General features: G+C 33.0%; 11 non-coding genes across 11 annotated transcripts; all 11 read right to left on the reverse strand.

Annotated features, from left to right (window-relative positions):
• Nucleotides 1-1,935: 1,935 nt before the first annotated feature.
• TRNAL-UAG (transfer RNA leucine (anticodon UAG)) lies at nt 1,936-2,017 on the reverse strand. The gene has a single exon. It is a non-coding gene; the product is annotated as a tRNA-Leu (tRNA).
• Nucleotides 2,018-3,667: 1,650 nt separating this feature from the next.
• TRNAL-UAG (transfer RNA leucine (anticodon UAG)) lies at nt 3,668-3,749 on the reverse strand. Its single transcript has one exon. It is a non-coding gene; the product is annotated as a tRNA-Leu (tRNA).
• A 1,650-nt stretch (nt 3,750-5,399) lies between these two features.
• On the reverse strand, nt 5,400-5,481 carry TRNAL-UAG (transfer RNA leucine (anticodon UAG)). The gene has a single exon. It is a non-coding gene; the product is annotated as a tRNA-Leu (tRNA).
• Nucleotides 5,482-8,863: 3,382 nt separating this feature from the next.
• TRNAL-UAG (transfer RNA leucine (anticodon UAG)) lies at nt 8,864-8,945 on the reverse strand. The gene has a single exon. It is a non-coding gene; the product is annotated as a tRNA-Leu (tRNA).
• Nucleotides 8,946-10,595: 1,650 nt separating this feature from the next.
• TRNAL-UAG (transfer RNA leucine (anticodon UAG)) lies at nt 10,596-10,677 on the reverse strand. Its single transcript has one exon. It is a non-coding gene; the product is annotated as a tRNA-Leu (tRNA).
• Nucleotides 10,678-12,327: 1,650 nt separating this feature from the next.
• Nucleotides 12,328-12,409, reverse strand: TRNAL-UAG (transfer RNA leucine (anticodon UAG)). The gene has a single exon. It is a non-coding gene; the product is annotated as a tRNA-Leu (tRNA).
• A 3,382-nt stretch (nt 12,410-15,791) lies between these two features.
• On the reverse strand, nt 15,792-15,873 carry TRNAL-UAG (transfer RNA leucine (anticodon UAG)). Its single transcript has one exon. It is a non-coding gene; the product is annotated as a tRNA-Leu (tRNA).
• A 1,650-nt stretch (nt 15,874-17,523) lies between these two features.
• On the reverse strand, nt 17,524-17,605 carry TRNAL-UAG (transfer RNA leucine (anticodon UAG)). Its single transcript has one exon. It is a non-coding gene; the product is annotated as a tRNA-Leu (tRNA).
• A 1,650-nt stretch (nt 17,606-19,255) lies between these two features.
• TRNAL-UAG (transfer RNA leucine (anticodon UAG)) lies at nt 19,256-19,337 on the reverse strand. The gene has a single exon. It is a non-coding gene; the product is annotated as a tRNA-Leu (tRNA).
• A 1,649-nt stretch (nt 19,338-20,986) lies between these two features.
• TRNAL-UAG (transfer RNA leucine (anticodon UAG)) lies at nt 20,987-21,068 on the reverse strand. The gene has a single exon. It is a non-coding gene; the product is annotated as a tRNA-Leu (tRNA).
• A 1,650-nt stretch (nt 21,069-22,718) lies between these two features.
• TRNAL-UAG (transfer RNA leucine (anticodon UAG)) lies at nt 22,719-22,800 on the reverse strand. The gene has a single exon. It is a non-coding gene; the product is annotated as a tRNA-Leu (tRNA).
• Between the last annotated feature and the right edge of the window lie 523 nt (nt 22,801-23,323).

The following is a 23,323-nucleotide window of genomic DNA, read 5'->3' on the forward strand; positions in this document are numbered from 1 at the left end:
CTGATAGGGCACATAATTACTTCATGCAAAATTAAAATTTGAATATCTTTATTGTTAGCAGATATCATTATTTTAAAGGTTTGAGAAGACTGTTGCAACTATGATGAACTGTTGGGAACTTGGTGGCTAATGCAGGGTACTATCACCAACCTTTTTCAGTTGGTTAATATCTGATCAAAAATCAATTCTTTGGAAAATAAAATTGGCAGCAGTGTGATTTGAACCCACACCTCCGAAGAGACTAGAGCCTAAATCCAGTGCCTTAGACCGCTCAGCCATGCTACCACTGGCACACATGGAGTTCTTGTCTCACAGATCTTTCATATAATTAAGATTGCTGCAAATTAAATGTTTAATTTTGTTTTAAAGCGACACTTGGAAATAAGTGTCATGTTAAAAGTCTATGAAATGATAAACAATTCGCTAATACAAGATTTCAATGAAAGGTAAAAACATCCATGTTTTACTTGGTAATATTGATGAGAACTGATTTTTTAATTTTCTCAGTTACTTTTTGTTTGTTTTAACTGACATATTCAAAAATTGAGATGCTTGCTAGATGCATAATGTACCTCGCAGAGATATTCAAAGCCACTTTTTGAGAGCAACAATACATTTTAGATAGTTCTAAAAAAGGTTTGAGAAAACTATTAAAACCATGATAACTTGTTTTGAGCTACTGCATGTGACAGCTTATGGTGTGCTTCCACCAACCAAATTTAGCTTCTTTTATATCTTATCTACTTTAGGAATAAATTTTGATATATATCACTGGATCTTCTCCTTGGAGAATAAATATGGCAGCAGTGGGATTTGATTCCAGCAGCTTGAATAGCTTTGTCATCCTACAACCTGCTGTACACTTTAAAATATTTTTACTCTCATATCTGGAATGTCATTCAAAACTTTACCCAAAGTCAGGAAAAGCAGAGATAAAATGTAAAAGAAGCCAGGTACATTTAACAAGTAATGATTATATTTGTCTTCAAATTTCCTTCATTTAGTGCAACTGATGTATCCAAATAACTTTGAAGTACTATTCAAATGCCTAAGATAGACAGCTGTGAGATTAAAATCCAGAAAGATAGGAAAGATAGAGAAAGCGGAATATAGATCCATCAATTTATATTAATGAGTCACGTTGCCAACATTTCCATCTCTAATTGTATGATAAGACCACTCAGTAATTAAATATTAGTTATGATATTACTTCTAATTACTTCATGCCAACTTAATTTTGGCTCATCTTTACTCTTAGCAGATAACATTTTTAAAACGTTTGGGAAGTCTCTTGTAACAATGATGAACTGTTGAGTAGCTATAGGAATCTTCCACCAACCAACTTCAGTTGGGTAATATCCTATCTAATGGAAAAAAAGAATCACTTTGCCATCAATAACTGCCCTACTCTTTGTATAATAAAGATGGCAGTAGTGAGATTTGCACCCACACCTCCAAAGAGACTGGAGCCTTAATCCAGCGCCTTAGACTGCTCGGCCATGCTACCACATGTGCATGTTGTTAGGGTAGCTCACAGATCTAGAACATCAAAATTAAAGGGTTTTTTTGTTTTAAAGTATTAATTGAAAAGATGTCAGCAAAGGTTAAAAGAAAGTTCATTATTAAACATAAATCCGATGAGAAATTCAGATTTTTTATTGAACTGCATTTTGTTTATTTTCATTGAAATAACAAAAGAAATTGAGATGCATGAAGTAATAAAATATTAGTTCTGATAGGGCACATAATTACTTCATGCAAAATTAAAATTTGAATATCTTTATTGTTAGCAGATATCATTATTTTAAAGGTTTGAGAAGACTGTTGCAACTATGATGAACTGTTGGGAACTTGGTGGCTAATGCAGGGTACTATCACCAACCTTTTTCAGTTGGTTAATATCTGATCAAAAATCAATTCTTTGGAAAATAAAATTGGCAGCAGTGTGATTTGAACCCACACCTCCGAAGAGACTGGAGCCTAAATCCAGCGCCTTAGACCGCTCGGCCATGCTACCACTGGCACACATGGACTTCTTGTCTCACAGATCTTTCATATAATTAAGATTGCTGCAAATTAAATGTTTAATTTTGTTTTAAAGCGACACTTGGAAATAAGTGTCATGTTAAAAGTCTATGAAATGATAAACAATTCGCTAATACAAGATTTCAATGAAAGGTAAAAACATCCATGTTTTACTTGGTAATATTGATGAGAACTGATTTTTTAATTTTCTCAGTTACTTTTTGTTTGTTTTAACTGACATATTCAAAAATTGAGATGCTTGCTAGATGCATAATGTACCTCGCAGAGATATTCAAAGCCACTTTTTGAGAGCAACAATACATTTTAGATAGTTCTAAAAAAGGTTTGAGAAAACTATTAAAACCATGATAACTTGTTTTGAGCTACTGCATGTGACAGCTTATGGTGTGCTTCCACCAACCAAATTTAGCTTCTTTTATATCTTATCTACTTTAGGAATAAATTTTGATATATATCACTGGATCTTCTCCTTGGAGAATAAATATGGCAGCAGTGGGATTTGATTCCAGCAGCTTGAATAGCTTTGTCATCCTACAACCTGCTGTACACTTTAAAATATTTTTACTCTCATATCTGGAATGTCATTCAAAACTTTACCCAAAGTCAGGAAAAGCAGAGATAAAATGTAAAAGAAGCCAGGTACATTTAACAAGTAATGATTATATTTGTCTTCAAATTTCCTTCATTTAGTGCAACTGATGTATCCAAATAACTTTGAAGTACTATTCAAATGCCTAAGATAGACAGCTGTGAGATTAAAATCCAGAAAGATAGGAAAGATAGAGAAAGCAGAATATAAATCCATCAATTTATACCAATGAGTCACGTTGCCAACATTTCCATCTCTAATTGTATGATAAGACCACTCAGTAATTAAATATTAGTTATGATATTACTTCTAATTACTTCATGCCAACTTAATTTTGGCTCATCTTTACTCTTAGCAGATAAAATTTTTAAAACATTTGGGAAGTCTCTTGTAACAGTGATGAACTGTTGAGTAGCTATAGGAATCTTCCACCAACCAATTTCAGTTGGGTAATATCCTATCTAATGGAAAAAAAGAATCACTTTGCCATCAATAACTGCCCTACTCTTTGTATAATAAAGATGGCAGTAGTAAGATTTGCACCCACACCTACAAAGAAACTGGAGCCTTAATCCAGCGCCTTAGACTGCTCGGCCATGCTACCACATGTGCATGTTGTTAGGGTAGCTCACAGATCTAGAACATCAAAATTAAAGGGTTTTTTTGTTTTAAAGTATTAATTGAAAAGATGTCAGCAAAGGTTAAAAGAAAGTTCATTATTAAACATAAATCCGATGAGAAATTCAGATTTTTTATTGAACTGCATTTTGTTTATTTTCATTGAAATAACAAAAGAAATTGAGATGCATGAAGTAATAAAATATTAGTTCTGATAGGGCACATAATTACTTCATGCAAAATTAAAATTTGAATATCTTTATTGTTAGCAGATATCATTATTTTAAAGGTTTGAGAAGACTGTTGCAACTATGATGAACTGTTGGGAACTTGGTGGCTAATGCAGGGTACTATCACCAACCTTTTTCAGTTGGTTAATATCTGATCAAAAATCAATTCTTTGGAAAATAAAATTGGCAGCAGTGTGATTTGAACCCACACCTCCGAAGAGACTGGAGCCTAAATCCAGCGCCTTAGACCACTCGGCCATGCTACCACCGGCACACATGGAGTTCTTGTCTCACAGATCTTTCATATAATTAAGATTGCTGCAAATTAAATGTTTAATTTTGTTTTAAAGCGACACTTGGAAATAAGTGTCATGTTAAAAGTCTATGAAATGATAAACAATTCGCTAATACAAGATTTCAATGAAAGGTAAAAACATCCATGTTTTACTTGGTAATATTGATGAGAACTGATTTTTTAATTTTCTCAGTTACTTTTTGTTTGTTTTAACTGACATATTCAAAAATTGAGATGCTTGCTAGATGCATAATGTACCTCGCAGAGATATTCAAAGCCACTTTTTGAGAGCAACAATACATTTTAGATAGTTCTAAAAAAGGTTTGAGAAAACTATTAAAACCATGATAACTTGTTTTGAGCTACTGCATGTGACAGCTTATGGTGTGCTTCCACCAACCAAATTTAGCTTCTTTTATATCTTATCTACTTTAGGAATAAATTTTGATATATATCACTGGATCTTCTCCTTGGAGAATAAATATGGCAGCAGTGGGATTTGGTTCCAGCAGCTTGAATAGCTTTGTCATCCTACAACCTGCTGTACACTTTAAAATATTTTTACTCTCATATCTGGAATGTCATTCAAAACTTTACCCAAAGTCAGGAAAAGCAGAGATAAAATGTAAAAGAAGCCAGGTACATTTAACAAGTAATGATTATATTTGTCTTCAAATTTCCTTCATTTAGTGCAACTGATGTATCCAAATAACTTTGAAGTACTATTCAAATGCCTAAGATAGACAGCTGTGAGATTAAAATCCAGAAAGATAGGAAAGATAGAGAAAGCGGAATATAGATCCATCAATTTATATTAATGAGTCACGTTGCCAACATTTCCATCTCTAATTGTATGATAAGACCACTCAGTAATTAAATATTAGTTATGATATTACTTCTAATTACTTCATGCCAACTTAATTTTGGCTCATCTTTACTCTTAGCAGATAACATTTTTAAAACGTTTGGGAAGTCTCTTGTAACAATGATGAACTGTTGAGTAGCTATAGGAATCTTCCACCAACCAACTTCAGTTGGGTAATATCCTATCTAATGGAAAAAAAGAATCACTTTGCCATCAATAACTGCCCTACTCTTTGTATAATAAAGATGGCAGTAGTGAGATTTGCACCCACACCTCCAAAGAGACTGGAGCCTTAATCCAGCGCCTTAGACTGCTCGGCCATGCTACCACATGTGCATGTTGTTAGGGTAGCTCACAGATCTAGAACATCAAAATTAAAGGGTTTTTTTGTTTTAAAGTATTAATTGAAAAGATGTCAGCAAAGGTTAAAAGAAAGTTCATTATTAAACATAAATCCGATGAGAAATTCAGATTTTTTATTGAACTGCATTTTGTTTATTTTCATTGAAATAACAAAAGAAATTGAGATGCATGAAGTAATAAAATATTAGTTCTGATAGGGCACATAATTACTTCATGCAAAATTAAAATTTGAATATCTTTATTGTTAGCAGATATCATTATTTTAAAGGTTTGAGAAGACTGTTGCAACTATGATGAACTGTTGGGAACTTGGTGGCTAATGCAGGGTACTATCACCAACCTTTTTCAGTTGGTTAATATCTGATCAAAAATCAATTCTTTGGAAAATAAAATTGGCAGCAGTGTGATTTGAACCCACACCTCCGAAGAGACTGGAGCCTAAATCCAGCGCCTTAGACCGCTCGGCCATGCTACCACTGGCACACATGGAGTTCTTGTCTCACAGATCTTTCATATAATTAAGATTGCTGCAAATTAAATGTTTAATTTTGTTTTAAAGCGACACTTGGAAATAAGTGTCATGTTAAAAGTCTATGAAATGATAAACAATTCGCTAATACAAGATTTCAATGAAAGGTAAAAACATCCATGTTTTACTTGGTAATATTGATGAGAACTGATTTTTTAATTTTCTCAGTTACTTTTTGTTTGTTTTAACTGACATATTCAAAAATTGAGATGCTTGCTAGATGCATAATGTACCTCGCAGAGATATTCAAAGCCACTTTTTGAGAGCAACAATACATTTTAGATAGTTCTAAAAAAGGTTTGAGAAAACTATTAAAACCATGATAACTTGTTTTGAGCTACTGCATGTGACAGCTTATGGTGTGCTTCCACCAACCAAATTTAGCTTCTTTTATATCTTATCTACTTTAGGAATAAATTTTGATATATATCACTGGATCTTCTCCTTGGAGAATAAATATGGCAGCAGTGGGATTTGATTCCAGCAGCTTGAATAGCTTTGTCATCCTACAACCTGCTGTACACTTTAAAATATTTTTACTCTCATATCTGGAATGTCATTCAAAACTTTACCCAAAGTCAGGAAAAGCAGAGATAAAATGTAAAAGAAGCCAGGTACATTTAACAAGTAATGATTATATTTGTCTTCAAATTTCCTTCATTTAGTGCAACTGATGTATCCAAATAACTTTGAAGTACTATTCAAATGCCTAAGATAGACAGCTGTGAGATTAAAATCCAGAAAGATAGGAAAGATAGAGAAAGCAGAATATAAATCCATCAATTTATACCAATGAGTCACGTTGCCAACATTTCCATCTCTAATTGTATGATAAGACCACTCAGTAATTAAATATTAGTTATGATATTACTTCTAATTGCTTCATGCCAACTTAATTTTGGCTCATCTTTACTCTTAGCAGATAACATTTTTAAAACGTTTGGGAAGTCTCTTGTAACAGTGATGAACTGTTGAGTAGCTATAGGAATCTTCCACCAACCAAATTCAGTTGGGTAATATCCTATCTAATGGAAAAAAAGAATCACTTTGCCATCAATAACTGCCCTACTCTTTGTATAATAAAGATGGCAGTAGTGAGATTTGCACCCACACCTCCAAAGAGACTGGAGCCTTAATCCAGCGCCTTAGACTGCTCGGCCATGCTACCACATGTGCATGTTGTTAGGGTAGCTCACAGATCTAGAACATCAAAATAAAAGGTTTTTTTTGTTTTAAAGTATTAATTGAAAAGATGTCAGCAAAAGTTAAAAGAAAGTTCATTATTAAACATAAATCCGATGAGAAATTCAGATTTTTTATAGAATTGCATTTTGTTTATTTTCATTGAAATAACAAAAGAAATTGAGATGCATGAAGTAATAAAATATTAGTTCTGATAGGGCACATAATTACTTCATGCAAAATTAAAATTTGAATATCTTTATTGTTAGCAGATATCATTATTTTAAAGGTTTGAGAAGACTGTTGCAACTATGATGAACTGTTGGGAACTTGGTGGCTAATGCAGGGTACTATCACCAACCTTTTTCAGTTGGTTAATATCTGATCAAAAATCAATTCTTTGGAAAATAAAATTGGCAGCAGTGTGATTTGAACCCACACCTCCGAAGAGACTAGAGCCTAAATCCAGCGCCTTAGACCGCTCAGCCATGCTACCACTGGCACACATGGAGTTCTTGTCTCACAGATCTTTCATATAATTAAGATTGCTGCAAATTAAATGTTTAATTTTGTTTTAAAGCGACACTTGGAAATAAGTGTCATGTTAAAAGTCTATGAAATGATAAACAATTCGCTAATACAAGATTTCAATGAAAGGTAAAAACATCCATGTTTTACTTGGTAATATTGATGAGAACTGATTTTTTAATTTTCTCAGTTACTTTTTGTTTGTTTTAACTGACATATTCAAAAATTGAGATGCTTGCTAGATGCATAATGTACCTCGCAGAGATATTCAAAGCCACTTTTTGAGAGCAACAATACATTTTAGATAGTTCTAAAAAAGGTTTGAGAAAACTATTAAAACCATGATAACTTGTTTTGAGCTACTGCATGTGACAGCTTATGGTGTGCTTCCACCAACCAAATTTAGCTTCTTTTATATCTTATCTACTTTAGGAATAAATTTTGATATATATCACTGGATCTTCTCCTTGGAGAATAAATATGGCAGCAGTGGGATTTGATTCCAGCAGCTTGAATAGCTTTGTCATCCTACAACCTGCTGTACACTTTAAAATATTTTTACTCTCATATCTGGAATGTCATTCAAAACTTTACCCAAAGTCAGGAAAAGCAGAGATAAAATGTAAAAGAAGCCAGGTACATTTAACAAGTAATGATTATATTTGTCTTCAAATTTCCTTCATTTAGTGCAACTGATGTATCCAAATAACTTTGAAGTACTATTCAAATGCCTAAGATAGACAGCTGTGAGATTAAAATCCAGAAAGATAGGAAAGATAGAGAAAGCGGAATATAGATCCATCAATTTATATTAATGAGTCACGTTGCCAACATTTCCATCTCTAATTGTATGATAAGACCACTCAGTAATTAAATATTAGTTATGATATTACTTCTAATTACTTCATGCCAACTTAATTTTGGCTCATCTTTACTCTTAGCAGATTACATTTTTAAAACGTTTGGGAAGTCTCTTGTAACAATGATGAACTGTTGAGTAGCTATAGGAATCTTCCACCAACCAACTTCAGTTGGGTAATATCCTATCTAATGGAAAAAAAGAATCACTTTGCCATCAATAACTGCCCTACTCTTTGTATAATAAAGATGGCAGTAGTGAGATTTGCACCCACACCTCCAAAGAGACTGGAGCCTTAATCCAGCGCCTTAGACTGCTCGGCCATGCTACCACATGTGCATGTTGTTAGGGTAGCTCACAGATCTAGAACATCAAAATTAAAGGGTTTTTTTGTTTTAAAGTATTAATTGAAAAGATGTCAGCAAAGGTTAAAAGAAAGTTCATTATTAAACATAAATCCGATGAGAAATTCAGATTTTTTATTGAACTGCATTTTGTTTATTTTCATTGAAATAACAAAAGAAATTGAGATGCATGAAGTAATAAAATATTAGTTCTGATAGGGCACATAATTACTTCATGCAAAATTAAAATTTGAATATCTTTATTGTTAGCAGATATCATTATTTTAAAGGTTTGAGAAGACTGTTGCAACTATGATGAACTGTTGGGAACTTGGTGGCTAATGCAGGGTACTATCACCAACCTTTTTCAGTTGGTTAATATCTGATCAAAAATCAATTCTTTGGAAAATAAAATTGGCAGCAGTGTGATTTGAACCCACACCTCCGAAGAGACTGGAGCCTAAATCCAGCGCCTTAGACCGCTCGGCCATGCTACCACTGGCACACATGGACTTCTTGTCTCACAGATCTTTCATATAATTAAGATTGCTGCAAATTAAATGTTTAATTTTGTTTTAAAGCGACACTTGGAAATAAGTGTCATGTTAAAAGTCTATGAAATGATAAACAATTCGCTAATACAAGATTTCAATGAAAGGTAAAAACATCCATGTTTTACTTGGTAATATTGATGAGAACTGATTTTTTAATTTTCTCAGTTACTTTTTGTTTGTTTTAACTGACATATTCAAAAATTGAGATGCTTGCTAGATGCATAATGTACCTCGCAGAGATATTCAAAGCCACTTTTTGAGAGCAACAATACATTTTAGATAGTTCTAAAAAAGGTTTGAGAAAACTATTAAAACCATGATAACTTGTTTTGAGCTACTGCATGTGACAGCTTATGGTGTGCTTCCACCAACCAAATTTAGCTTCTTTTATATCTTATCTACTTTAGGAATAAATTTTGATATATATCACTGGATCTTCTCCTTGGAGAATAAATATGGCAGCAGTGGGATTTGATTCCAGCAGCTTGAATAGCTTTGTCATCCTACAACCTGCTGTACACTTTAAAATATTTTTACTCTCATATCTGGAATGTCATTCAAAACTTTACCCAAAGTCAGGAAAAGCAGAGATAAAATGTAAAAGAAGCCAGGTACATTTAACAAGTAATGATTATATTTGTCTTCAAATTTCCTTCATTTAGTGCAACTGATGTATCCAAATAACTTTGAAGTACTATTCAAATGCCTAAGATAGACAGCTGTGAGATTAAAATCCAGAAAGATAGGAAAGATAGAGAAAGCAGAATATAAATCCATCAATTTATACCAATGAGTCACGTTGCCAACATTTCCATCTCTAATTGTATGATAAGACCACTCAGTAATTAAATATTAGTTATGATATTACTTCTAATTACTTCATGCCAACTTAATTTTGGCTCATCTTTACTCTTAGCAGATAAAATTTTTAAAACATTTGGGAAGTCTCTTGTAACAGTGATGAACTGTTGAGTAGCTATAGGAATCTTCCACCAACCAATTTCAGTTGGGTAATATCCTATCTAATGGAAAAAAAGAATCACTTTGCCATCAATAACTGCCCTACTCTTTGTATAATAAAGATGGCAGTAGTAAGATTTGCACCCACACCTACAAAGAAACTGGAGCCTTAATCCAGCGCCTTAGACTGCTCGGCCATGCTACCACATGTGCATGTTGTTAGGGTAGCTCACAGATCTAGAACATCAAAATTAAAGGGTTTTTTTGTTTTAAAGTATTAATTGAAAAGATGTCAGCAAAGGTTAAAAGAAAGTTCATTATTAAACATAAATCCGATGAGAAATTCAGATTTTTTATTGAACTGCATTTTGTTTATTTTCATTGAAATAACAAAAGAAATTGAGATGCATGAAGTAATAAAATATTAGTTCTGATAGGGCACATAATTACTTCATGCAAAATTAAAATTTGAATATCTTTATTGTTAGCAGATATCATTATTTTAAAGGTTTGAGAAGACTGTTGCAACTATGATGAACTGTTGGGAACTTGGTGGCTAATGCAGGGTACTATCACCAACCTTTTTCAGTTGGTTAATATCTGATCAAAAATCAATTCTTTGGAAAATAAAATTGGCAGCAGTGTGATTTGAACCCACACCTCCGAAGAGACTGGAGCCTAAATCCAGCGCCTTAGACCACTCGGCCATGCTACCACCGGCACACATGGAGTTCTTGTCTCACAGATCTTTCATATAATTAAGATTGCTGCAAATTAAATGTTTAATTTTGTTTTAAAGCGACACTTGGAAATAAGTGTCATGTTAAAAGTCTATGAAATGATAAACAATTCGCTAATACAAGATTTCAATGAAAGGTAAAAACATCCATGTTTTACTTGGTAATATTGATGAGAACTGATTTTTTAATTTTCTCAGTTACTTTTTGTTTGTTTTAACTGACATATTCAAAAATTGAGATGCTTGCTAGATGCATAATGTACCTCGCAGAGATATTCAAAGCCACTTTTTGAGAGCAACAATACATTTTAGATAGTTCTAAAAAAGGTTTGAGAAAACTATTAAAACCATGATAACTTGTTTTGAGCTACTGCATGTGACAGCTTATGGTGTGCTTCCACCAACCAAATTTAGCTTCTTTTATATCTTATCTACTTTAGGAATAAATTTTGATATATATCACTGGATCTTCTCCTTGGAGAATAAATATGGCAGCAGTGGGATTTGGTTCCAGCAGCTTGAATAGCTTTGTCATCCTACAACCTGCTGTACACTTTAAAATATTTTTACTCTCATATCTGGAATGTCATTCAAAACTTTACCCAAAGTCAGGAAAAGCAGAGATAAAATGTAAAAGAAGCCAGGTACATTTAACAAGTAATGATTATATTTGTCTTCAAATTTCCTTCATTTAGTGCAACTGATGTATCCAAATAACTTTGAAGTACTATTCAAATGCCTAAGATAGACAGCTGTGAGATTAAAATCCAGAAAGATAGGAAAGATAGAGAAAGCGGAATATAGATCCATCAATTTATATTAATGAGTCACGTTGCCAACATTTCCATCTCTAATTGTATGATAAGACCACTCAGTAATTAAATATTAGTTATGATATTACTTCTAATTACTTCATGCCAACTTAATTTTGGCTCATCTTTACTCTTAGCAGATAACATTTTTAAAACGTTTGGGAAGTCTCTTGTAACAATGATGAACTGTTGAGTAGCTATAGGAATCTTCCACCAACCAACTTCAGTTGGGTAATATCCTATCTAATGGAAAAAAAGAATCACTTTGCCATCAATAACTGCCCTACTCTTTGTATAATAAAGATGGCAGTAGTGAGATTTGCACCCACACCTCCAAAGAGACTGGAGCCTTAATCCAGCGCCTTAGACTGCTCGGCCATGCTACCACATGTGCATGTTGTTAGGGTAGCTCACAGATCTAGAACATCAAAATTAAAGGGTTTTTTTGTTTTAAAGTATTAATTGAAAAGATGTCAGCAAAGGTTAAAAGAAAGTTCATTATTAAACATAAATCCGATGAGAAATTCAGATTTTTTATTGAACTGCATTTTGTTTATTTTCATTGAAATAACAAAAGAAATTGAGATGCATGAAGTAATAAAATATTAGTTCTGATAGGGCACATAATTACTTCATGCAAAATTAAAATTTGAATATCTTTATTGTTAGCAGATATCATTATTTTAAAGGTTTGAGAAGACTGTTGCAACTATGATGAACTGTTGGGAACTTGGTGGCTAATGCAGGGTACTATCACCAACCTTTTTCAGTTGGTTAATATCTGATCAAAAATCAATTCTTTGGAAAATAAAATTGGCAGCAGTGTGATTTGAACCCACACCTCCGAAGAGACTGGAGCCTAAATCCAGCGCCTTAGACCGCTCGGCCATGCTACCACTGGCACACATGGAGTTCTTGTCTCACAGATCTTTCATATAATTAAGATTGCTGCAAATTAAATGTTTAATTTTGTTTTAAAGCGACACTTGGAAATAAGTGTCATGTTAAAAGTCTATGAAATGATAAACAATTCGCTAATACAAGATTTCAATGAAAGGTAAAAACATCCATGTTTTACTTGGTAATATTGATGAGAACTGATTTTTTAATTTTCTCAGTTACTTTTTGTTTGTTTTAACTGACATATTCAAAAATTGAGATGCTTGCTAGATGCATAATGTACCTCGCAGAGATATTCAAAGCCACTTTTTGAGAGCAACAATACATTTTAGATAGTTCTAAAAAAGGTTTGAGAAAACTATTAAAACCATGATAACTTGTTTTGAGCTACTGCATGTGACAGCTTATGGTGTGCTTCCACCAACCAAATTTAGCTTCTTTTATATCTTATCTACTTTAGGAATAAATTTTGATATATATCACTGGATCTTCTCCTTGGAGAATAAATATGGCAGCAGTGGGATTTGATTCCAGCAGCTTGAATAGCTTTGTCATCCTACAACCTGCTGTACACTTTAAAATATTTTTACTCTCATATCTGGAATGTCATTCAAAACTTTACCCAAAGTCAGGAAAAGCAGAGATAAAATGTAAAAGAAGCCAGGTACATTTAACAAGTAATGATTATATTTGTCTTCAAATTTCCTTCATTTAGTGCAACTGATGTATCCAAATAACTTTGAAGTACTATTCAAATGCCTAAGATAGACAGCTGTGAGATTAAAATCCAGAAAGATAGGAAAGATAGAGAAAGCAGAATATAAATCCATCAATTTATACCAATGAGTCACGTTGCCAACATTTCCATCTCTAATTGTATGATAAGACCACTCAGTAATTAAATATTAGTTATGATATTACTTCTAATTGCTTCATGCCAACTTAATTTTGGCTCATCTTTACTCTTAGCAGATAACATTTTTAAAACGTTTGGGAAGTCTCTTGTAACAGTGATGAACTGTTGAGTAGCTATAGGAATCTTCCACCAACCAAATTCAGTTGGGTAATATCCTATCTAATGGAAAAAAAGAATCACTTTGCCATCAATAACTGCCCTACTCTTTGTATAATAAAGATGGCAGTAGTGAGATTTGCACCCACACCTCCAAAGAGACTGGAGCCTTAATCCAGCGCCTTAGACTGCTCGGCCATGCTACCACATGTGCATGTTGTTAGGGTAGCTCACAGATCTAGAACATCAAAATAAAAGGTTTTTTTTGTTTTAAAGTATTAATTGAAAAGATGTCAGCAAAAGTTAAAAGAAAGTTCATTATTAAACATAAATCCGATGAGAAATTCAGATTTTTTATAGAATTGCATTTTGTTTATTTTCATTGAAATAACAAAAGAAATTGAGATGCATGAAGTAATAAAATATTAGTTCTGATAGGGCACATAATTACTTCATGCAAAATTAAAATTTGAATATCTTTATTGTTAGCAGATATCATTATTTTAAAGGTTTGAGAAGACTGTTGCAACTATGATGAACTGTTGGGAACTTGGTGGCTAATGCAGGGTACTATCACCAACCTTTTTCAGTTGGTTAATATCTGATCAAAAATCAATTCTTTGGAAAATAAAATTGGCAGCAGTGTGATTTGAACCCACACCTCCGAAGAGACTAGAGCCTAAATCCAGCGCCTTAGACCGCTCAGCCATGCTACCACTGGCACACATGGAGTTCTTGTCTCACAGATCTTTCATATAATTAAGATTGCTGCAAATTAAATGTTTAATTTTGTTTTAAAGCGACACTTGGAAATAAGTGTCATGTTAAAAGTCTATGAAATGATAAACAATTCGCTAATACAAGATTTCAATGAAAGGTAAAAACATCCATGTTTTACTTGGTAATATTGATGAGAACTGATTTTTTAATTTTCTCAGTTACTTTTTGTTTGTTTTAACTGACATATTCAAAAATTGAGATGCTTGCTAGATGCATAATGTACCTCGCAGAGATATTCAAAGCCACTTTTTGAGAGCAACAATACATTTTAGATAGTTCTAAAAAAGGTTTGAGAAAACTATTAAAACCATGATAACTTGTTTTGAGCTACTGCATGTGACAGCTTATGGTGTGCTTCCACCAACCAAATTTAGCTTCTTTTATATCTTATCTACTTTAGGAATAAATTTTGATATATATCACTGGATCTTCTCCTTGGAGAATAAATATGGCAGCAGTGGGATTTGATTCCAGCAGCTTGAATAGCTTTGTCATCCTACAACCTGCTGTACACTTTAAAATATTTTTACTCTCATATCTGGAATGTCATTCAAAACTTTACCCAAAGTCAGGAAAAGCAGAGATAAAATGTAAAAGAAGCCAGGTACATTTAACAAGTAATGATTATATTTGTCTTCAAATTTCCTTCATTTAGTGCAACTGATGTATCCAAATAACTTTGAAGTACTATTCAAATGCCTAAGATAGACAGCTGTGAGATTAAAATCCAGAAAGATAGGAAAGATAGAGAAAGCGGAATATAGATCCATCAATTTATATTAATGAGTCACGTTGCCAACATTTCCATCTCTAATTGTATGATAAGACCACTCAGTAATTAAATATTAGTTATGATATTACTTCTAATTACTTCATGCCAACTTAATTTTGGCTCATCTTTACTCTTAGCAGATAACATTTTTAAAACGTTTGGGAAGTCTCTTGTAACAATGATGAACTGTTGAGTAGCTATAGGAATCTTCCACCAACCAACTTCAGTTGGGTAATATCCTATCTAATGGAAAAAAAGAATCACTTTGCCATCAATAACTGCCCTACTCTTTGTATAATAAAGATGGCAGTAGTGAGATTTGCACCCACACCTCCAAAGAGACTGGAGCCTTAATCCAGCGCCTTAGACTGCTCGGCCATGCTACCACATGTGCATGTTGTTAGGGTAGCTCACAGATCTAGAACATCAAAATTAAAGGGTTTTTTTGTTTTAAAGTATTAATTGAAAAGATGTCAGCAAAGGTTAAAAGAAAGTTCATTATTAAACATAAATCCGATGAGAAATTCAGATTTTTTATTGAACTGCATTTTGTTTATTTTCATTGAAATAACAAAAGAAATTGAGATGCATGAAGTAATAAAATATTAGTTCTGATAGGGCACATAATTACTTCATGCAAAATTAAAATTTGAATATCTTTATTGTTAGCAGATATCATTATTTTAAAGGTTTGAGAAGACTGTTGCAACTATGATGAACTGTTGGGAACTTGGTGGCTAATGCAGGGTACTATCACCAACCTTTTTCAGTTGGTTAATATCTGATCAAAAATCAATTCTTTGGAAAATAAAATTGGCAGCAGTGTGATTTGAACCCACACCTCCGAAGAGACTGGAGCCTAAATCCAGCGCCTTAGACCGCTCGGCCATGCTACCACTGGCACACATGGACTTCTTGTCTCACAGATCTTTCATATAATTAAGATTGCTGCAAATTAAATGTTTAATTTTGTTTTAAAGCGACACTTGGAAATAAGTGTCATGTTAAAAGTCTATGAAATGATAAACAATTCGCTAATACAAGATTTCAATGAAAGGTAAAAACATCCATGTTTTACTTGGTAATATTGATGAGAACTGATTTTTTAATTTTCTCAGTTACTTTTTGTTTGTTTTAACTGACATATTCAAAAATTGAGATGCTTGCTAGATGCATAATGTACCTCGCAGAGATATTCAAAGCCACTTTTTGAGAGCAACAATACATTTTAGATAGTTCTAAAAAAGGTTTGAGAAAACTATTAAAACCATGATAACTTGTTTTGAGCTACTGCATGTGACAGCTTATGGTGTGCTTCCACCAACCAAATTTAGCTTCTTTTATATCTTATCTACTTTAGGAATAAATTTTGATATATATCACTGGATCTTCTCCTTGGAGAATAAATATGGCAGCAGTGGGATTTGATTCCAGCAGCTTGAATAGCTTTGTCATCCTACAACCTGCTGTACACTTTAAAATATTTTTACTCTCATATCTGGAATGTCATTCAAAACTTTACCCAAAGTCAGGAAAAGCAGAGATAAAATGTAAAAGAAGCCAGGTACATTTAACAAGTAATGATTATATTTGTCTTCAAATTTCCTTCATTTAGTGCAACTGATGTATCCAAATAACTTTGAAGTACTATTCAAATGCCTAAGATAGACAGCTGTGAGATTAAAATCCAGAAAGATAGGAAAGATAGAGAAAGCAGAATATAAATCCATCAATTTATACCAATGAGTCACGTTGCCAACATTTCCATCTCTAATTGTATGATAAGACCACTCAGTAATTAAATATTAGTTATGATATTACTTCTAATTACTTCATGCCAACTTAATTTTGGCTCATCTTTACTCTTAGCAGATAACATTTTTAAAACATTTGGGAAGTCTCTTGTAACAGTGATGAACTGTTGAGTAGCTATAGGAATCTTCCACCAACCAAATTCAGTTGGGTAATATCCTATCTAATGGAAAAAAAGAATCACTTTGCCATCAATAACTGCCCTACTCTTTGTATAATAAAGATGGCAGTAGTGAGATTTGCACCCACACCTCCAAAGAGACTGGAGCCTTAATCCAGCGCCTTAGACTGCTCGGCCATGCTACCACATGTGCATGTTGTTAGGGTAGCTCACAGATCTAGAACATCAAAATAAAAGGTTTTTTTTGTTTTAAAGTATTAATTGAAAAGATGTCAGCAAAAGTTAAAAGAAAGTTCATTATTAAACATAAATCCGATGAGAAATTCAGATTTTTTATAGAATTGCATTTTGTTTATTTTCATTGAAATAACAAAAGAAATTGAGATGCATGAAGTAATAAAATATTAGTTCTGATAGGGCACATAATTACTTCATGCAAAATTAAAATTTGAATATCTTTATTGTTAGCAGATATCATTATTTTAAAGGTTTGAGAAGACTGTTGCAACTATGATGAACTGTTGGGAACTTGGTGGCTAATGCAGGGTACTATCACCAACCTTTTTCAGTTGGTTAATATCTGATCAAAAATCAATTCTTTGGAAAATAAAATTGGCAGCAGTGTGATTTGAACCCACACCTCCGAAGAGACTGGAGCCTAAATCCAGCGCCTTAGACCGCTCGGCCATGCTACCACTGGCACACATGGAGTTCTTGTCTCACAGATCTTTCATATAATTAAGATTGCTGCAAATTAAATGTTTAATTTTGTTTTAAAGCGACACTTGGAAATAAGTGTCATGTTAAAAGTCTATGAAATGATAAACAATTCGCTAATACAAGATTTCAATGAAAGGTAAAAACATCCATGTTTTACTTGGTAATATTGATGAGAACTGATTTTTTAATTTTCTCAGTTACTTTTTGTTTGTTTTAACTGACATATTCAAAAATTGAGATGCTTGCTAGATGCATAATGTACCTCGCAGAGATATTCAAAGCCACTTTTTGAGAGCAACAATACATTTTAGATAGTTCTAAAAAAGGTTTGAGAAAACTATTAAAACCATGATAACTTGTTTTGAGCTACTGCATGTGACAGCTTATGGTGTGCTTCCACCAACCAAATTTAGCTTCTTTTATATCTTATCTACTTTAGGAATAAATTTTGATATATATCACTGGATCTTCTCCTTGGAGAATAAATATGGCAGCAGTGGGATTTGATTCCAGCAGCTTGAATAGCTTTGTCATCCTACAACCTGCTGTACACTTTAAAATATTTTTACTCTCATATCTGGAATGTCATTCAAAACTTTACCCAAAGTCAGGAAAAGCAGAGATAAAATGTAAAAGAAGCCAGGTACATTTAACAAGTAATGATTATATTTGTCTTCAAATTTCCTTCATTTAGTGCAACTGATGTATCCAAATAACTTTGAAGTACTATTCAAATGCCTAAGATAGACAGCTGTGAGATTAAAAACCAGAAAGATAGGAAAGATAGAGAAAGCGGAATATAGATCCATCAATTTATATTAATGAGTCACGTTGCCAACATTTCCATCTCTAATTGTATGATAAGACCACTCAGTAATTAAATATTAGTTATGATATTACTTCTAATTACTTCATGCCAACTTAATTTTGGCTCATCTTTACTCTTAGCAGATAACATTTTTAAAACGTTTGGGAAGTCTCTTGTAACAATGATGAACTGTTGAGTAGCTATAGGAATCTTCCACCAACCAACTTCAGTTGGGTAATATCCTATCTAATGGAAAAAAAGAATCACTTTGCTATCAATAACTGCCCTACTCTTTGTATAATAAAGATGGCAGTAGTGAGATTTGCACCCACACCTCCAAAGAGACTGGAGCCTTAATCCAGCGCCTTAGACTGCTCGGCCATGCTACCACATGTGCATGTTGTTAGGGTAGCTCACAGATCTAGAACATCAAAATTAAAGGGTTTTTTTGTTTTAAAGTATTAATTGAAAAGATGTCAGCAAAGGTTAAAAGAAAGTTCATTATTAAACATAAATCCGATGAGAAATTCAGATTTTTTATTGAACTGCATTTTGTTTATTTTCATTGAAATAACAAAAGAAATTGAGATGCATGAAGTAATAAAATATTAGTTCTGATAGGGCACATAATTACTTCATGCAAAATTAAAATTTGAATATCTTTATTGTTAGCAGATATCATTATTTTAAAGGTTTGAGAAGACTGTTGCAACTATGATGAACTGTTGGGAACTTGGTGGCTAATGCAGGGTACTATCACCAACCTTTTTCAGTTGGTTAATATCTGATCAAAAATCAATTCTTTGGAAAATAAAATTGGCAGCAGTGTGATTTGAACCCACACCTCCGAAGAGACTGGAGCCTAAATCCAGCGCCTTAGACCGCTCGGCCATGCTACCACTGGCACACATGGAGTTCTTGTCTCACAGATCTTTCATATAATTAAGATTGCTGCAAATTAAATGTTTAATTTTGTTTTAAAGCGACACTTGGAAATAAGTGTCATGTTAAAAGTCTATGAAATGATAAACAATTCGCTAATACAAGATTTCAATGAAAGGTAAAAACATCCATGTTTTACTTGGTAATATTGATGAGAACTGATTTTTTAATTTTCTCAGTTACGTTTTGTTTGTTTTAACTGACATATTCAAAAATTGAGATGCTTGCTAGATGCATAATGTACCTCGCAGAGATATTCAAAGCCACTTTTTGAGAGCAACAATACATTTTAGATAGTTCTAAAAAAGGTTTGAGAAAACTATTAAAACCATGATAACTTGTTTTGAGCTACTGCATGTGACAGCTTATGGTGTGCTTCCACCAACCAAATTTAGCTTCTTTTATATCTTATCTACTTTAGGAATAAATTTTGATATATATCACTGGATCTTCTCCTTGGAGAATAAATATGGCAGCAGTGGGATTTGATTCCAGCAGCTTGAATAGCTTTGTCATCCTACAACCTGCTGTACACTTTAAAATATTTTTACTCTCATATCTGGAATGTCATTCAAAACTTTACCCAAAGTCAGGAAAAGCAGAGATAAAATGTAAAGAAGCCAGGTACATTTAACAAGTAATGATTATATTTGTCTTCAAATTTCCTTCATTTAGTGCAACTGATGTATCCAAATAACTTTGAAGTACTATTCAAATGCCTAAGATAGACAGCTGTGAGATTAAAATCCAGAAAGATAGGAAAGATAGAGAAAGCAGAATATAAATCCATCAATTTATACCAATGAGTCACGTTGCCAACATTTCCATCTCTAATTGTATGATAAGACCACTCAGTAATTAAATATTAGTTATGATATTACTTCTAATTACTTCATGCCAACTTAATTTTGGCTCATCTTTACTCTTAGCAGATAACATTTTTAAAACGTTTGGGAAGTCTCTTGTAACAGTGATGAACTGTTGAGTAGCTATAGGAATCTTCCACCAACCAAATTCAGTTGGGTAATATCCTATCTAATGGAAAAAAAGAATCACTTTGCCATCAATAACTGCCCTACTCTTTGTATAATAAAGATGGCAGTAGTGAGATTTGCACCCACACCTCCAAAGAGACTGGAGCCTTAATCCAGCGCCTTAGACTGCTCGGCCATGCTACCACATGTGCATGTTGTTAGGGTAGCTCACAGATCTAGAACATCAAAATAAAAGTTTTTTTTTGTTTTAAAGTATTAATTGAAAAGATGTCAGCAAAAGTTAAAAGAAAGTTCATTATTAAACATAAATCCGATGAGAAATTCAGATTTTTTATAGAATTGCATTTTGTTTATTTTCATTGAAATAACAAAAGAAATTGAGATGCATGAAGTAATAAAATATTAGTTCTGATAGGGCACATAATTACTTCATGCAAAATTAAAATTTGAATATCTTTATTGTTAGCAGATATCATTATTTTAAAGGTTTGAGAAGACTGTTGCAACTATGATGAACTGTTGGGAACTTGGTGGCTAATGCAGGGTACTATCACCAACCTTTTTCAGTTGGTTAATATCTGATCAAAAATCAATTCTTTGGAAAATAAAATTGGCAGCAGTGTGATTTGAACCCACACCTCCGAAGAGACTGGAGCCTAAATCCAGCGCCTTAGACCGCTCGGCCATGCTACCACTGGCACACATGGAGTTCTTGTCTCACAGATCTTTCATATAATTAAGATTGCTGCAAATTAAATGTTTAATTTTGTTTTAAAGCGACACTTGGAAATAAGTGTCATGTTAAAAGTCTATGAAATGATAAACAATTCGCTAATACAAGATTTCAATGAAAGGTAAAAACATCCATGTTTTACTTGGTAATATTGATGAGAACTGATTTTTTAATTTTCTCAGTTACTTTTTGTTTGTTTTAACTGACATATTCAAAAATTGAGATGCTTGCTAGATGCATAATGTACCTCGCAGAGATATTCAAAGCCACTTTTTGAGAGCAACAATACATTTTAGATAGTTCTAAAAAAGGTTTGAGAAAACTATTAAAACCATGATAACTTGTTTTGAGCTACTGCATGTGACAGCTTATGGTGTGCTTCCACCAACCAAATTTAGCTTCTTTTATATCTTATCTACTTTAGGAATAAATTTTGATATATATCACTGGATCTTCTCCTTGGAGAATAAATATGGCAGCAGTGGGATTTGATTCCAGCAGCTTGAATAGCTTTGTCATCCTACAACCTGCTGTACACTTTAAAATATTTTTACTCTCATATCTGGAATGTCATTCAAAACTTTACCCAAAGTCAGGAAAAGCAGAGATAAAATGTAAAAGAAGCCAGGTACATTTAACAAGTAATGATTATATTTGTCTTCAAATTTCCTTCATTTAGTGCAACTGATGTATCCAAATAACTTTGAAGTACTATTCAAATGCCTAAGATAGACAGCTGTGAGATTAAAATCCAGAAAGATAGGAAAGATAGAGAAAGCGGAATATAGATCCATCAATTTATATTAATGAGTCACGTTGCCAACATTTCCATCTCTAATTGTATGATAAGACCACTCAGTAATTAAATATTAGTTATGATATTACTTCTAATTACTTCATGCCAACTTAATTTTGGCTCATCTTTACTCTTAGCAGATAACATTTTTAAAACGTTTGGGAAGTCTCTTGTAACAATGATGAACTGTTGAGTAGCTATAGGAATCTTCCACCAACCAACTTCAGTTGGGTAATATCCTATCTAATGGAAAAAAAGAATCACTTTGCCATCAATAACTGCCCTACTCTTTGTATAATAAAGATGGCAGTAGTGAGATTTGCACCCACACCTCCAAAGAGACTGGAGCCTTAATCCAGCGCCTTAGACTGCTCGGCCATGCTACCACATGTGCATGTTGTTAGGGTAGCTCACAGATCTAGAACATCAAAATTAAAGGGTTTTTTTGTTTTAAAGTATTAATTGAAAAGATGTCAGCAAAGGTTAAAAGAAAGTTCATTATTAAACATAAATCCGATGAGAAATTCAGATTTTTTATTGAACTGCATTTTGTTTATTTTCATTGAAATAACAAAAGAAATTGAGATGCATGAAGTAATAAAATATTAGTTCTGATAGGGCACATAATTACTTCATGCAAAATTAAAATTTGAATATCTTTATTGTTAGCAGATATCATTATTTTAAAGGTTTGAGAAGACTGTTGCAACTATGATGAACTGTTGGGAACTTGGTGGCTAATGCAGGGTACTATCACCAACCTTTTTCAGTTGGTTAATATCTGATCAAAAATCAATTCTTTGGAAAATAAAATTGGCAGCAGTGTGATTTGAACCCACACCTCCGAAGAGACTGGAGCCTAAATCCAGCGCCTTAGACCGCTCGGCCATGCTACCACTGGCACACATGGAGTTCTTGTCTCACAGATCTTTCATATAATTAAGATTGCTGCAAATTAAATGTTTAATTTTGTTTTAAAGCGACACTTGGAAATAAGTGTCATGTTAAAAGTCTATGAAATGATAAACAATTCGCTAATACAAGATTTCAATGAAAGGTAAAAACATCCATGTTTTACTTGGTAATATTGATGAGAACTGATTTTTTAATTTTCTCAGTTACGTTTTGTTTGTTTTAACTGACATATTCAAAAATTGAGATGCTTGCTAGATGCATAATGTACCTCGCAGAGATATTCAAAGCCACTTTTTGAGAGCAACAATACATTTTAGATAGTTCTAAAAAAGGTTTGAGAAAACTATTAAAACCATGATAACTTGTTTTGAGCTACTGCATGTGACAGCTTATGGTGTGCTTCCACCAACCAAATTTAGCTTCTTTTATATCTTATCTACTTTAGGAATAAATTTTGATATATATCACTGGATCTTCTCCTTGGAGAATAAATATGGCAGCAGT

This window comes from Taudactylus pleione, unplaced genomic scaffold (genome assembly GCF_031769625.1).
Source record: "Taudactylus pleione unplaced genomic scaffold, aTauple2 ptg000016l, whole genome shotgun sequence".
NCBI lineage: Eukaryota > Metazoa > Chordata > Amphibia > Anura > Myobatrachidae > Taudactylus > Taudactylus pleione.